At 48.4% G+C, this 16955-nt stretch overlaps 1 pseudogene; it reads right to left on the bottom strand.

Annotated features, from left to right (window-relative positions):
• Positions 1 to 150: 150 nt before the first annotated feature.
• On the bottom strand, positions 151 to 16058 carry LOC143645523 (dynactin subunit 6-like; annotated as a pseudogene).
• Positions 16059 to 16955: the final 897 nt, after the last annotated feature.

The following is a 16955-nucleotide window of genomic DNA, read 5'->3' as shown; positions in this document are numbered from 1 at the left end:
TACAGGACAGTGACAAAACCCATTACTCTCTAATTCAATTGTACAAAGTAAAGTCAACACATTGTGAGTTGATAAGACTGCATTTTGAACACTGGCCCTTTTGAAAGACTGGTCAAAGGTGAAATGTTATCTTGGTATCACACAGTGTTCTTAGCTCTTAACGGGAGTTGAGCTTCCTTTCATAGGCATCTTTAGGTGGTGGTAGCCTGGCAAGATTTTCATCAAGAAATCCAGCTTTGGTGTGGGTGCTCAGTCTGCACCATAGATCACTGCATCCTCAGGGCTGACTTCAGAAGTCTTCAGGTTGCAACAAGCCCCAATGATGCAACCGCCCGTGAATGCTACATTTCTGCCTACATATGCTTTTGACTCAATTACATTATCATCTCCCATTTTCATGGCTTGGGAATAACAGTCAACCTCAAACACATTATTAGTGCCAATGGTCAGAGGCTTGGGTTCTGATTCTCCAGCATCAGGCGTGATATTATCAGGATGAGCATTTATGCTAAGGGCCTGTTCTTTTAGGTTCCTTTCACCCATCACTATTGGCCTGGCTTCTGCACTAATTTGTGTTTAGGGTGGATCACCGTTCTAGGACCTGTAGTTATATCTCCCCTGATTTCACTTATTTTTTAAACATAACATATACATATGAACATTCTTACCATATGATCATTCCATTTTTCTTATTTTTAAATTTTTAAAAATAATATAACAAACACGCAAACATTCTTAACAGGATCATTCCGTTCTGCATATATCATCAGTAATTCACGATATCATCACATAGTTGCATATTCATCGTCATGATCATTTCTTAGAACATTTGCATCAATTCAGAAAAAGATAACAGAAAAAAAATTCATACGTACCATACCCCTCCCTTTCATTGATCACTAGCCAATCTATTAAATTTATTTTAGCATTTGTTCCCCCTATTATTTATTCTTATGCCGTATGTTTTACTCTTCTGTTGATAAGGTAGATAAAAGGGGCATTAGACACAAGGTTTTCACAATCACACAGTCATACTGTGAAAGCTATATCACTATTCAATCATCCTCAAGAAACATGGCTACTGGAACACAGCTCCACATTTTCAGGCAGTTCCCTTCAGCCTCTCCATTACATCTTGAATAACAAGGTGATATCTACTTAATGCGTAAGAAAAACCTCCAGGATAACCTCTGGACTCTGGAATCTCTCAGCCATTGACACTTTGTCTCATTTCACTCTTCCCCCTTTTGGTGGAGAAGGTTTTCTCAATCCCCTTGATGCTGAGTCTCAGCTCATTGAAGTCTATTTTTAACCAAATTTCCCCAAATGAGACTCACAGTAGTCTGGTTAATCACGAGGTCAGTGTTTCCCAATGTCTGTAGACACGGATCAGAAAGAAAAGTCCTGAATGTTTCTCTTGGAAGTCCTGCTGCAGAAGGTCTGGGATGGGACACCAAAAATCTATGTAATGCGCTCAGATAAGATTGAGAACTATTGCCCTGGCTGGTGGGAAACTATGCAACTTTCTTGGTAGCAAGTGACATGCTCAGGATTGAATTCCAGAAGGTTCGTTCTGGCTCTGCTATTGTGGAGGAAGAAATTGAGGATGATGAGACTATGGACAAGGAGCCAGCTAGGCTGTTGGAACAGTCCAGTAAGACTCAGAAGCTAAGGTGGCAGTGGCGTGGGGTTGGAGGGATGTTTCCAGAGAGGGCATTCCAGGGTCTCATGATTGCCTAGGTGAAGCTGTGTGTGTGATAACTCCCAGGTTTCTAACTTGTGTGACTGGGGTACAGGCTGGGAACTTCAGGCTGAGTGGGGTGTGGTGTTCTAGTTTACTAGCTGCTGGAATGCGATACCAGAACTAGAATGGCTTTTAAAAGGGGGGAATTTAATAAGTTGCTAGTTTATAGTTCTTATAACTATTTTCTTAGCTGAGAAAATGTCCCAATTAAAGCAAGTCTATAAAAATGCCCAAATGAAGGGTGGGCCACGGTGGCTCAGCAGGCAAGAATGCTCTCCTGCCATGCCAGAGGACCCGGGTTCGATTCCCGGTGCCTACCCATGTAAAAAAAAAAGCCCAAATGAAGGCACCAACAAGAGGTTACCATTACTCAAGAAAGGCCGATGAAGTTCAGTTGCTCTCAACTGGAAAAGGCATGTGGCGAACATGGCCATGTCTGCCAGTTTCCTCTCCAGGCCTCTTGCTTCATTGGTTGCTGGCTGATGGACTCTGTGGTTCTGTCATCATTCTCACTCTACTCTGTTGCTCTCCTGTCATTCTCAAGCTTTCTCAAAAAATACTTCCTCTTTTAAAGGATTCCAGTAAACTAATCACGACCCACCTGGAATGGGTGGAGTCCCATCTCCCTCAAATGAAAGGTTGACACCCAAACACGAGTGGATCACATCTCCATGGAGATAACCGAATCAAGTTTCCAACCTGCATTATTGAATAGGGATTAAAAGAAACAGTTGCTCCTTCAAGGCTGATGAGGATTAAAACATGGCTTTTCTAGGGTACATAAGTCCTTTCAAACCAGCACAGGTAGGAAGAGAAGCAGCTGGGTGGGAGAGTGATCAGCTCCACGTTGGACATGCTGGGAGAAGTTCCTGCAGGAGAGGAGCTGCAGCCTAGCGGAGTGAAAGCCGGGAGCCCCCTGTGTAGAGGTGGGGTACGGGTGGTGCCCTGGGAGATGTGGAGTGAGACAGGCAGAAAGGGGAGGAGGAAACCCTGGGGACTGGTTCCCTTTACCCAATAGGCAAAGGCAGAGAGGGGGTGGGGATGGGAAGGCAGGGAGAAAACTGGTGGTCTAATGGACCACTTCCAAGGGAAGGCAGAGAAAGGAATCTTCCTCATTTTAAAGATGGGAGGGTTTTTTTTTTTAAAATACCAAACAAATGCAAACATTCTTAACTTTTGATCATTCTGTTCTACATATATAATCAATAGTTCACAATATCATCACATAGTTGCATATTCATCATCATGACCATTTCTTAGAACATTTGCATCAATTCAGAAAAAGAAAGAAAAAGAAAACATAAAAAAGTTCATACATACCCTACCCCTTACCCCTCCCTTTCATTGATCACTAGCATTTCATTCTAAATTTATTTTAACATTTGTTCCCCCTATTATTTACTTACTTTTAATCCATATTTTTTTACCCATATGTTCATACCATAGATAAAAGGAGCATCAGAGCAAAGTTTTCACAATCACACAGTCACATAGCGAAAGCTATATCATTACACAACCATCTTCAAGAAACACGGCTACTGGAACAGAGCTTTACATTTTCAGGCAGTTCCCTCCAGCCTCTTCACTACATCTTGACTAACAAGGTGATGTCTATTTAATGTGTAAGAATAATCTCCAGGATAACCTCTTAACTCTGTTTGGAATCTCTCAGCCATGGACACTTTCTTTTGTCTCATTTCACTCTTCCCCCTTTTGGTTGAGAAGGTTTTCTCAATCCCTTGATGCTGAGTCTCAGCTCATTCTAGGATTTCTGTCTCACGTTGCCAGGAAGGTCCACACCCCTGGGAGTCATGTCCCACGTAGACAGGAGGAGGGCGGTGAGTTTGCTTGTTGTGTTGGCTGGAGAGAGAGGCCACATTTGAGCAACAAAAGAGGTTCTCTTGACTCTTAGCCCTAATTTTAAGTAGGCTTAGCCCATCCTTTGTGGGGTTAAGTTTCATATGAACAAGCCCCAAGATTGGGGGCTCAGCCTATAGCTTTGGTTGTCCACACTGCTTGAGAAAATATCAAGAATTCAACTTGGGGAAGTTGAATTTTCCCCCTTTTTCATCATTCCCTGAGGGAGACTTTGCAAATATTTTTTTATTCACTGTTCAAATCACTCTGGGATTTATCAGGGCATCACTCTGGATAAACCAACAAAATCTCATGTTCTACTCAAGGTTCCATATCCTTTTGGTGTTCAATTAAGCTGTCTAGATAAGTTATATCAGGAACCGCACTAGTCAAAATAAAAATTTTGTGCCAAATAAACATTTTTTGCTTTAGTCTCACACATAAGTTAAAATTTTAAAATATTAAGATGGGAGGGGTTTGTATGATTCTAGAGAATATCAGAATTCCTCATTTTCTTGAGTAGCAAAGAATTTATTGGAAGGCTGTCAGGAACCACCAGGAGGAGGTAGGACAAAACTTGGAAAAATGGGCAGGAAACAAATGCCAAGAAGCAAGAAGTACAACTGAGTTTCAAATGGAACAGCTTAGGATGCTGCCACCAAGGATAGACTGCCAAGATATTGGGGTGCTGTTGGTGGGGGTGCAGGCTTCGTGCTGAAATTCAGAACCGGCTCCATTTGTGTCAGCCTTCTGTTGACCCTGACTTCAGGGTCAGAGGGATTCCTGTTTTCTTCTCATAAAAGGCCCTGTCCACTTGCCAAGTGGAGACTGTGTCTGCTCTGAGGGGTTCCCCTTTCTAATTCATGCAAAGGTGCCATTTAGGCTCCTGTGGGTCTAGAAGTGGAAGGATGATTTTAAGGGTTTTTTTTTTGGCCTGAGCAACAAGAGTGGACATTTTTTGAGACGGTAAAGACTGTAGGTGGAAAGGGCTTGAAAGGGAGCTCAGTTTGGGCCATGGTGACTTTGAGATCTCTTAGACATCTGAGTGGAAATGTCAAGACATGAGCTCATGGGACATGCTTGCAGGAGAGGCCTGAAGTGTTTAAAAGGAAGACTGCAGGAGATGACCTGGGGGTGAGCATGGAGCAGGGAGACAGAAGGAGCAAGGACCGAGCCTTCTGGAGGTTGAGGACACAAGGAGGAGCCAGCAAAAGAGACTGAGAGCCAGGTTGCTGTGAAGCAGGAGAGTCTTGGTGACCGAGTGAGAAGTGGTCAACTCCCAAATGCTGCTGAGGGGTTGAGTTAGAGGACAGGGGATTGGCATGAAAAAAATCTCTGGTGACCTTGACAAGAGCAGCTTGGGTTGAATGGTGGAGGCCATCGCTGGAGGTAGAAGGCAGTCAACAGGTCCTTGTTTTTATTATTATTATTTTTAGCGTGGGAGAAACAACAGGTGTGCTTCAGTAGAGACAGGACAATGCATGGGATCTAGTGGGGGTGGGGTGTCAGGAGGGACTGGCCTTTGCTGGGGGCATGGACGGATCAGTCATGGCCACGGGATAAGGCCGATTACATGTGTATAGAGTTGGTGGGTAGACAGGGTGAGAGCTTGTGGACCGTCTCCCACGGATTGCTTTTATCTTCTCAGTGAAACAGGAAACAAGGTTGGAGGAGAGAGGCCAGAGCATGAGACCTCCAGGCTTCCCCTGTTCACGGTGTGTGTTTGGGGGCCGGTTGCAGACCTGTCACCTACCTGCTAGAAATGCAGAATCTCAGACACACCCAGCACCTGTGAATCAGAATCTGCATTTTAACAAGATCCCAAGTGATTCATACACACCCTGAATTTGAAAAGCACTGAGCTAGGAGAGTGGGAGAGAGAACCGAAAGAAATGCAGATTGATTGGCAGCATGGAACATCACACGTGGGGGGTGGGGGGAGGTCAACCTCAGGCCCGCTTTGAGTGCCAACTAAGAGGATTTTAGCCCTCGGTCTTGAAAACTCCAGGACCTCCTAACGTGGTGACAAAAATATCTCGGTATGATAAGAAGGAGAAAATGTTCCCTCTTCCTCTGCAGCGGCAAAAATAAAAGCCGATACTTCTCTGCATCATAAAACCATCCCTTGCAAATGTGATTTCTAACAAAGGAGTCTTGTCAGAAATCACGGTGAAGATACCAGTTGCTTTGTCCCATGAAAGTAACCTTTAGCATTTAAAAACGCTCGTGATTCTGATTGCTTGTCTTCCTTAATAATGTGTTGCCCTGGCAATAATATGTAAATTCACATCTCCTGTTTTGTAGAAGGTATAAAATACCTGTGGGTTTCCTTTGTTAAGCCAGAAGGGGAGCCTCAGCAGGTCCCTCTTCTCCCACGTGCACGAGGTAAAAGAAACCCTGCGATGTGCAAGATATCTCAATTCAACGAACAACTTGAGAGTTTTGCTTCAATTAAACAAACACGCAGGAGGCAAGGTCACCTGTTGCATGTGGAGGGTAGAGGGCAGGAGGAGAGAGGAGAAAATTGAGTGCAAATACCTTGGGGAATGAGACCAGGGCTGCTGACTGAGGTCTAGTGCCAGATGGTTAGATATCAGGAACCAGTTTGCAAGGCAGTGAGCTCTTTCTCCTGCGGCGCTTGACCGCCTGTGCAGGATTGTAACTGAGAAGTCAGGATGTAAGGCATGATTTTGATTACTGAATGATTATATAGATACTCCTTTTTGCTTTCTGGTACATTGGAATAGACAGACGGGAACACCTGAAATCTCTAAATTGTATGCCAGCTGCCTTGATCTCTGATGATGGCTTGTATAGCCTTTATCTTCTGTCCCTGTGATCGTAAAAACCTTGTGACTAATTTTCCTTTGTGCCCAGTTGTCCAGTTTTCCAACTTTAGAGTCTCGTAATTGCTAAAGACAGCCCCTGATGTTTATTAATGAAGGGTCTTGGGTCAACCCAGAACTAACCCACCCCAAGTCTAAAGTTATCTTGGTAACCGAGACTGGGCCCACTTGACATGCGCCATAGCTTAGACTTTCACCAACAAGTCACCTAGACCTCATTCTGTCATTTTCTCTTGTACATTCTGTGACTAAGCATGTCATCAATCTGCGCATGCTCAGTAATCAGATCCCTCTAATCCCATCATCTGGGGCCACTGTGCTTTAGCCTAAACCCTGCCCATCTTTTCTCTAACAAAACTACCTCCTACTAGGCGCCTAGCAATAAACTCTTTCTCTCATTGAATGCCCCCCACCCCCCACCCCCGTGTCTTCGGTGCAAAAGAATCTGCAGGCTTTGTCCCATAACAAGCTCTTGGAAGATGGTGTTGATAGAAGGGCCGGGGGTGGTATTAGTGGTGTTGATGGGAGACTGTGCAGTCCAGGTCGCTCAGGGAAGGAAAAACAATGGCTGGGGAAGGGCCTGAAAGATTGTGAGAAATGGACGATCTGGAGGCAGATGAGGGAGGTGGGAGATTGTGAGTGAAACACCCTGGGGTTTAAGTTCTCAGGGGTCGAAGGTCAGGTCCCTGGGGTTGAAGAGACCTTGACATTGACCCTGCTGAGTTGAATGGGGGCTTTGGGATCCATGGGGGCTGGAATCCTTGCTCTCCCTTTCCCTAAACCTCTTGTCTCCATTTCCTCAATGGTGATCTAGGGATGATAACATTCATCTTTTTTTTTTACTTTTTTTTTTCTTCAACATGGGCAGACACAGGGAACTGAGCCCAGGTCTCTGGCATGGCAGGCGAGAACTCTGCCATTGAACTACCCTTGCCTGATAACACTCATCTTGAGGAATGTTTAAGATTCAAAGAGAGAGTTCCTGCACAAGTCAGAGGGGGAAGAATATTAGCAGAAATCAGAGAGTTGGAAGGATTTCCCGTTGGCCCCCAGTTGTCTAAGGCAGTAAAAATATAAGATAGTAACCATCGTTCATTGTCTCCAATGTAACAGACAAGGTGCTTGTGCCTGTTGGAAAGTATGTATATCACCTAGAAAAGCCATGTTTTAATCCTAATTCCATTTTGTAAAGGCAGCCTTTTCTTCTTATCCCTATTCAGCATTGTATGTTGGAAGCTGTAATTAGATCATCTCCCTGGAGATGTGATTTAATCAAGAGTGGCTGTTAAACTGGATTAGGTAGAGGCGTGTCTCCACCCATTTGGGTGGGTCTTGATGAGTTTCTGGAGTCCTATAAAAGAGGAAACATTTTGAAGAATGAGAGAGATTCAGAGAGAGCCAGAGAAGAATGACATAGCCACGAGAACCCACAAGCCAGCGACCTTTGGAGATGAAGAAGGAAAACTCCTCTCAGAAGCTTCATGAAACAGGAAGCCAGGAGAGAAGGCTAGCAGATGATGCTGTGATTGCCATGTGCCCTTCCAGGTGAGAGAGAAGCCCTGACTGTGTTCGCCATGTACCTTCTCACTTGAGAGAGAAACCCTGAACTTCACTGACCTTCTTGAACCAAGGTATCTTTCCCTGGATGCCTTTGATTGGACATTTCTATAGACTTGCTTTAATTGGGACATTTTCTCGGCCTTAGAACTGCAAACTAGCAACTTATTAAATTCCCCTTTTTAAAAGCCATTCTGTTTCTGGTATATTGCATTCTGGCAGCTAGCAAACTAGAACAGGGCTGGATGTTTTATTGATCCCCAGGGGCAGTGATCCGAGTTGTACACCACCCCCCTGCTTTGACTGGGCAGAGGCTGAGCAGGGAAAGGGAGAGGGAGGACAGCTGGGGTGGGAGAAGGAAAGCAATCGCCATATGACAGGCCCAGCCTTTTGTAAAAGGATGAGGAAGCGGAGGCTTGGAATAATGATGTGATTTGTCCAAGTTCACAAATTCTGACTCCCAAACTCTTGCCATACTCCATACCATCTCCAGCGGGGGGTGCTGGGAGAAGACAGAGGGGTGGGGGGAGGGAGAAGTGGGAAACCAGGTTGAGAGAGGTGGTTTTTTTGTTTTTTGTTTTCCAACTGGTCATGTGGTGGTAGTTACCTTTTCCCACTACCCATTCCATATCCTCCTCAATCTCTGTTGGCGTTGGTTCTTTTTAAAAATTATTACTAATTTTAATTTTTATTATTATTATTTTTACATGGGCAGGCACCGGGAATCGAACCCGGGTCCTCTGGCATGGCAGGCAAGCATTCTTGCCTGCTGAGCCACCGTGGCCCACCCTAATTTTTATTTTTACTCCCCTCAATAACTCCAGAGTCCAAGGACTTTCCAACAGGTACCAGACTCCACAATTAGAAAAAGTTTCCATTACAACCTGGTGATGCCTTGGTGTTTCCAAATCTATTTTAAACTATAGCACTTAAAACAAAAACAAAAACAAACAGCATTTTGAATTAGGCAGAGCGCGTGCTCAAGGAAGAGATGTGCTCCTGTGCAATTTTGCTCGTTATTGTAATTGTTACTTTGGGTTATTTCCATTCCTTTATTCGTATTTGTAGTTGTTAACGTCAGTGTATTTCCATATTTCCGGTCCTTTACATGATATTTAGTTGCTATCTTAAGTTCACTGAATGACTTACACTTGTTATTGTAGTGTTACTTTAGCCTAGTTCCATTCTTGACCTTGTGTGCCAGTCTGAAAGGATTTATGTACCCTAGGAAAGCCATGTTTTAATCCTAACCAACCTTGTAGAAGCAACCATTTCTTTTAATCCCTATTCAATAATGTAGGTTGGAAACTTGATTAGTTTATTCCCACGGAGATGTGACACACCCAACAGTGGGTATTAACCTTGGATTAGAGGGAGATGGGACTCCACCCATTCCAGGCGGGTCTTGGTTAGTTTACTGGCATCCTTTGAAAGAGGGAGCACTTTGGAAAAAGCTTGAGAATAACAAGAGCCACAACACAACGATAAAAGCCAGAGCCCGTTCAACCAGAGACCGTTGGAAATGAAGAAGGAAAATGCTCCTGGGGGAGGTTCATGAAACAAGATGCCTGGGGAGAAAGCCAGCAGACATTGTTTCGCCATGTGCCTTTCCAGTTGAGAGAGAAACCCCGAACGTCATCGGCCTTCCTGAACCAAGGTATCTTTCCCTGGATGCCTTAGATTGGATACTTTTAATAGCCTTGCTCTAATTGGGACATTTTCTTGGCCTTTAAAAGCCATTCTGTTTCCAGTATATTGCATTCCAGCACCTAGCAAACTAGGACAACTTGTCATCGGAGTTGTCACTTTAGCATATCCTTGTTATGGGAATGGTTACTTTAGCTTATGTCCATTTCACTAAGTGATTTGTAACACTGCAGGGTAACAACTCCACCTCCGTAGGTCCCAGAAAAAAACTCTAAACTCTTTAGACTGTCTCCTTACTTGGCTGCTAGGTAATAAAACTTTTCTTGAAATCCTGCTGTCACAGCACTGATTTCCGTGCACATCGAGTCACAAGCTCTTGGCTGAGTAACACTCTTTGAAAGGTACATTGTAGGGCAGTATGCTCACCCTGCAAGCATCCCACATCGGGTGGTGAGGAGAGGAGAGCCAGGTCCCTGGTGGTTTAGTACTTGCCAGTTCAAGCACCCACACTAGAAGCACTCAAGTTGCAGTACCTGTGTCCCCTCCACTGGCACTCACAAGGCAGCTCTCTACGGGGTCCCAGAGACCCTCCCGAGAGTCTGGCACAGTGTTGGGTACTGTTCTGCTCCTCTCAATAACTCCAGAGTCCAAGGGCCTTTCAAACAGGTATCAGACTCCACAATTAGAAAAAGTTTCCATAACAACCTGGTACATGTGCATGTCTATGCTTTCTGTATATAACTCAGACAAAAGTTTCAATGAGCTCTTCTTGCCCTCACTGTGTGTGATGCCTTGGTGTTTCCAAATCTAAACTGCATCACTTAACAAACAAGAGAACACTGCTGAACACACATCACGGCCCACATGTTCAAAAGTTGTCTTAGACTGAGCATCTGCAGTGCAGAAACCTACTCATCTCTGTGTCCCTGGCATCTGAAGCAGAGTAGGGGACCAGCAAATAAATAGTTACTGAACTAAACCCCATATGAGGTAGGTATGGCCGTCCTACTTTCCCTGCTTCGCTTCGAAAGAAGCGAAGGCTCAGAGAGGTTGAGTAACTTGCTCAAAGTAATCCAGCTGGTTAAGTGGAAGAGTCAGTGTTGAGATAAAACTTTGGCTTGACTTCCTGGTCTGTCCCTGCCATTACTGTTCTGATTCCAAGTAAACCTCGACTGCCCGAGGATAAACCCCTCTGGGAATTTCTTTAGCAGAGGTCCCTCTCCAGTTAAGCAGATTCTTTCAGGGCTCACAGAAGGTCACAGTTAAGGGTGATGGGATAGAACTAGGGGTGAGGTCAGAGGTAGCCATGAATGGATGCAATCCACCCTCTCCAGGACCTTGGGGCTGGCCCAGCACACAAAACCCACACACGGGGCTCTTTAGGGGAGGGTGCTGGAGAAGGAGCAGGCTTATCATAGGGCCCATCTTTGTTTCAACTGCCTCTGCTTGTGCAAGTTAGTCTAATCCTCAGCCCTTTCTCTGCTCATTCCCCAGTCAGTTCTACACATGCCCTGGGGCCCTTCCTCCCTGCCTTTCTACCTGCCCTCTAGACCTCTGCTCCTGGCATGCCAGGGCCCCTGCCTCCCAGCCTCCTCTCTGGCATCTCTCCTACATCCTGGCTCTGACGAAAATCTGCAGAATGCCCTGCAGCCCTCCCAGGTGGGGGCTGTTTGTTCTTTCGGAATCTTCAAGCCTGCTCCGGTAGTCTAACTATTATATACCCCCCAAAAGGGCATGTTCTTTTAATCCGTTCCTATGGGTGTAGACTAATTGTAGGTGGTATCTCGTGATGAGGTTATCTCAATTGAGATTGACCCACCCCATTCCAGATGGGTCTCAATTCCCTTCCTGGAGCCCTTTAAAAGAGATGACACTAAGAGAAGATCATAGAGAAAAACCCCGGAGAAGCTAGAGACAAGGCTACACGCAGAGAAGCTGAGAGAGGAAGCCACCGAAGCCAGAAGCTGAAACCAACGAAACCCTGCACCTGCTGGCCATGTGCCTTCCCATGTGACAGAGGTGTCCTGGATGCCGGCAGCCTGTCTTCAGAGTCCAGGGATCATCCTTAATCTGGGCATTTTCACGGCCTTAGAAATGTAAATTTATAAGCTAATCAGCCCCCATTGTAAAAGCCAACCCATTTCTGGTCTATGGCATTCCAGACGCTTTATCAAGCCGAAACAGATATATAGGAGTTTTCCAGGTGGAGAATTAGAGCAAGAATATTCCAAGCAGAGGAACTGGAGGGAGTAAAAGCATGAAGGAGTGAGCTTGGGGCCTGTGTGAGAATCAAGAGAATTTTCAGAGGCTCAGAGTAGGGTCTTTGGGAGAGTGGGTGGTTGGGGGTGGCATAGGCAGGGCTGGATGTGAAGGCTTTTGACTGCTAAGGAGCTTGCATTTCCATCTTAAACTATTGACTAGTTAGTTGTAAGCAAAGACTTGACAGCATCAGGTCTATATTTTGGCAAAATCACTTTGGTTGTAGCATAGAAAACAGAGCAGAGCAGAACTAATTAAACTAGGGGCCTGCTAACCAGGACCTTGCCCTGTTTTCACATGAACTGCTAGCTAAGAATAGGCTTTACAGTTTTTAAGTGGTTGGGAAAAAAAATCAAAAGAATATTTGGTGACACATGAAAATTGTATGAAACTCAAATAAAGCGTTACTGGAACACAGCCATATTCACTTGCTTAGGAATTGAGGAATTGCGACAGAGATCATATACAGTGTAAGTATCTACATAATATCCTAAATTTTGCCTCCTGGACGGCAGAGCCCAACATATTTACTAGCTGGCCCTTTAATGAAAACTTCTGTTGACTCCTGGATTGTTTAGCATTCAGGCAGAGACCTGCTCTTGGATAGTGTTAATGGGGAGAGAGAAACTGGATGAATTTGGGAACTATTCAGGAAGTACACAGGATATGGGGAGTAAAAGGAGGGGTCCGGGATGACTCTGGCTTGAGCTCCTGTGAAAAGGGGGTGCTGGCCAGGCCAGGAATATAAAGAGGAGGAGCAGAACTGGGGGTGGGGAAAGGAGGGTCTGGCAGGAAAGATGGAACACTGTATTCAGGCCTATTTTATAGGGCAGTCTGCAGTTGGTGTGTTACCAAAGATTCTAAAAACAAAGATGTCAGAGGCAATAACCTCAAACCTTTTAGAGCCTGAGGCTGGCGTGGGCTACCTGTCCGAATTCCCAGGTGGGTCAGCAAGAGTCCTGCAAACTCTGAGTCAAGCTTCAAAGAAGGAAAACGAGGATCCCAAAGGCCCGGGGAGGCACTGGGAGAAAGATGGCATCGCCCCTAGCTGCCAAGTCTTCCCTCATCCTCCTTCTATGCCAGGAGACCGGCAAACCGGCCAGAGAGGTAGGGCCGGTCTCTGCAGGCAGCATTGGCAGGCCCGGACAACGGTTTATAATAATAGCCAGGTGAGTTGATCCTTCCGGGATCTTGGAGAGCAGCTGAGGTTTGGGGGTCCGTCATTTGTCCTGAGGTCCTGTTCTCTGGGAAGCAGATCCAGGCAGGTTCCAAATGTCAGATTTTTTTTTTCTTGGCTAGGGCTATTCCCGTGATTGCCTGCAGGTGGCGCTCAAGTGATATGTCGGGAATGGGGAGGAAAGGGTGACCCAGTGGAGAAAAGGTCCTACCACCTGTCCCTTCTCCAGGTCTCCAGCCTGGAGGTGGTGGTAGGGGGAGGAGGTTACATTCACAAAGGATCTCATTCTTTCCCTACTTCCTGCTCAGGCACGAAACGGCCCTTGTTTCTCAGGCCAAGAGAGACTCCCTCGGGGCTGAAAGGGGTGCAGTGTTTGGGGTGGACTGATGCCACATCCTAAAGCCACCTCTCTCCTTTCAGTCCCTTTCCTCCATCCTTTGGCACCTGAGTCTGCGGGAATCTCACCTCAGAAGCTTCCAGAGTACAGACCCCAGTGTTGGGAAGCCTTCCTGGATTGCACCCTCTCCCACCCAAGAATCACCCTCCATACTCCTTCCTCGGAGCCTTTTGTGCAAGCTTCTTCATCTCGGTGGTGGGGGTGGGGGATGCTGGGACTCTGGGGTTTTCAAAGCCCAAGGTCAAGGTGTTGGGAAAGAGCTGGGTCTGAAACTAGAGCTGGTTTCTCGCCTTTTCCTGTGAGGAGCCTTGTCCGTTGAAAACACAGGTCTGGGGTGCTTTCCCTACAGTCTATGCTTTGAGCTCTTCCGCCCTTTCAGAGATGAGGGGACTGAAAATAAAAGGCATGTCTAAGGTTTTTAGGTGAAGGGGCAGGGGCTGGTAGGAGCTGTGCCTGGGACAAGGGGCAGGTGGAAATTGTTAGCCCCATCCCTGATACTGGCTTTGCCCCTCCCCCTTACCCCCCTCCCCCCAACACCCACTCCTGGCAGGTGAAGGCAGGTCAGTCTGTTTCCAAAGCTCTTGCTCTCTCAACCCTTCTCAGCTCCTCCTAGGACCTGGGTTCCAATGCCCACAACACAAGGCAGGGCATTAGCCCTTTGGGGGGGCTCAGTGATGAAAGGGGGGCAGTGGCAAAGGAGGGATCCTCTTAGGATCTTGAGCTGACAACCCAGGAGGTTGATGGGAGGGGGTGGGGTGGAGTTTGTGTCCCCCCCCCCCAGTGCCATGCTTCCTGCCAGCCTGTCCATCTCGGTGCATGGTGCTGGGTGCTTCCTTCACAAGGGCATCTGCGTGTGCTGGGAATCCCCTCTGTTAGGGTTCATAAAGTTCCACCCAGGACCTCTTTCCTCTAGCTCGGTGGTTCTCAAATTTTAGCTCGCACACCCTGGAGGGTGTGGGCAGTGGTTCGGAGCTGTGTACCCATGTTCTTAGGCTTAATCCTTTCCTGTGTGTGTGAACCCATTGTGCGCAGGACCTTTTGTAAATGAAATGAAGGAGCCCTTTATAAATGGAATGAAATTCACACACAGAGAGGAAGCGGCAGGACGCAAGAACCTGAAAGTCAGAGGAACCGGGAAGAGGCGGGAGAGGCCAGGAGAGGCTGCCACGTGCCTTGCCGTGTGACAGAGGAGCCCAGCACCCAGGGATCAGTGACAGCCATCCCCGGAGCACCACCCTTTGGGAAGAAAGGGGGTATTTGCTTCTGCAGCAAGGAAAGCTAAGACAGCATGTTAAAACAGATGCCTGGGCTCCACACCCCTCCCCACCCCTCTGATTCAGTAAATGTGGGGTGACCCAAGAATGTGCATATCTAACAAGTTACCAGGTGGCGCTGAGACCCCAGGTCAGGATCATAGTGTACTAAAGGATTGTCCTAACCTGCACACTCCAAAGGAAGCTTTGGTCCTTTCCTGGCTCCCGGGAGATCACCTCTCGGTCCTTGGGACACCCTGATACTCTGCTTCAGTAGGAGTTATGGTGGAGCTTGAGCCAGGGTGTATCAGTTTACCCTCTGGAGAGTTGGCTGGAGACCAAATTACTAATTGTCCACGCCTACGTGGACAATTTCCAGTGAAAATCCCGGACACCAATGCTTGGGTGAGTGTCCCTGGCTGGCAATACACGAGGCACGTTGTATCACACCATTGCTGGGAGCGTGTCTGCATGGCTTCCCTGGGAGATGACAGCGGAAGCTCACGCCTGGTCTCTCCTGGACTCTGCCCTACGCATGTTTTTCCGTGTCTGATTTTAATCCGTATCCTTTCTCTGTAATAAACCGGAACTGGGGGGTAGAACAGCTTTGCTGAGTACCATGAGTCCTTCTAGTGGGTCACTGGACCTGAGCATGGGCTTGGGCATCCCGATGACAATTACACTTTGAGCATGACAGCTTGTGGACCCTTTGCTTTGGGCTCCCTCATCCATGAAGCGATTCATAACCTGGCCCCCTGGGCCTCTGGGCCTCAGCCTTCACATCTGTGCATGGGGCTTTGGAGAAGCTCTGTGCTCACCAGGTGTGACAGAGCCCCAGGGTAGCCATGAGAGGCAGAGCCACGACAGAAGCTGCAGGGATGTGGGCGGGGGCAGTTTATTTCATCCAGCTGCTCTCCCCTTCCGGGTGGTTCAGCCTCACTCACCTGAGCCAGGGACCCTGGGGTGCTGGGGCCCAGAAGCTTCTGTAGCTCCAGCCACTCTGTGCTGTCCTCCTGTAACTGTGACAGCAGCCCACATTCCTGGGCACTGGAGCCCACTGGCCCCACAAATGCCCCCGGCCTGCGACTAGGGCCTCGAGCCAGCCCAGGGAGGAAGGTCCCTTAGTGCCCACTGGTTAACGTGGCTTTATTCACAGACTCAGCACTTGCTGAGGATGGAAAAAAAGGACATTTGGGGCCAGGCCAGGCCTGGAGATCACGGTGGCTGGGAAGCCATGCACACGGGTGGGAGTGGAAGCTCACGGGAGAGAGCCTGCTGGCTGGGCCAGGACTGTGCGGGGTGGGCCAGAGGCGGGCAGCATGCGGGAGGCCTGGCTAGATCCCCACGGAGAGATGTGAGGTTGGGACGGAGGGTTTCTCTGGGGCAGGGGTTATGGGGTGGAGCTAGGCAGCAGGCAACTCTGCCCCTCGCTCCAGGGTGTGGGGGGAAAGACGTGGTGGAGCAGCGGGACCCCCGGTGCCCGGTCTGCTGCTGCCCCCAGGTCTGGATGTGTGGCTAGCCAAACTGATCCCTTCCCTGCTCATTCCTCCTGCATTGGATGCGTGGACACGTATGCCTCAGGGGTCACCCACCCCGGGATGCACTGGGGACAGTCGTAGGGAGACAGGACGATCTCAGAGAATGTGCCTAGGGCCTGGTGGGGCGGGATCTGCCTGCTGGGGAAGTGGGGGTGCCCAGCCAGAGGGTGCAACCCCCCACCCCCGCCAGCCAAGTGTTCCTTTCTCCGGGGTCAGTGTCAGTTCCCCGCCGTGGCCACCAGGGGGCGGCCCGCCCCGCAGCCCCGCCGGCCAGCCCCGCGCCCAGGAAGCCCGCAGAGTCAAACCCTCCTCCCGGTCGGCCCCGCAGGCTCCCGCCTTCCTGTCCAAACGCCGACGAGGAGCCCCACGCCCTCCCGGATCCTCCGCCTGGGCCTTCTTCCCGCCGTAGAGCCCGCTCCCACCCAGCAGGGAACAGTAAAACCAGTTCCCCGGGTTGCGCTCCCCGGCCTGGGAAGACAGCACGGTTTGCAAAGCCGGCAAGGGTCTGCCCCCCGGGGGCTGCCCGGGGAGGTGACCCAGGGGCCTGGGAAGAGGCCTGAGCGGGGTCAGGACCCTGGAGTGGGGGTGGGGTGGGGTGGGGTGGGGTGAGGGGTGGGTGGGCACGAGGACAGCCCGCCCCTGCCCGCTTCAGGCACGGGGGCGGGGGGCGGGACCTCAGA

This window comes from Tamandua tetradactyla, chromosome 9, assembly GCF_023851605.1.
Source record: "Tamandua tetradactyla isolate mTamTet1 chromosome 9, mTamTet1.pri, whole genome shotgun sequence".
In the NCBI taxonomy this organism is placed as follows: Eukaryota; Metazoa; Chordata; class Mammalia; order Pilosa; family Myrmecophagidae; genus Tamandua; species Tamandua tetradactyla.
Note: the sequence above shows the minus strand (reverse complement) of the source record. Positions and strands in the feature narration are given on the sequence as shown.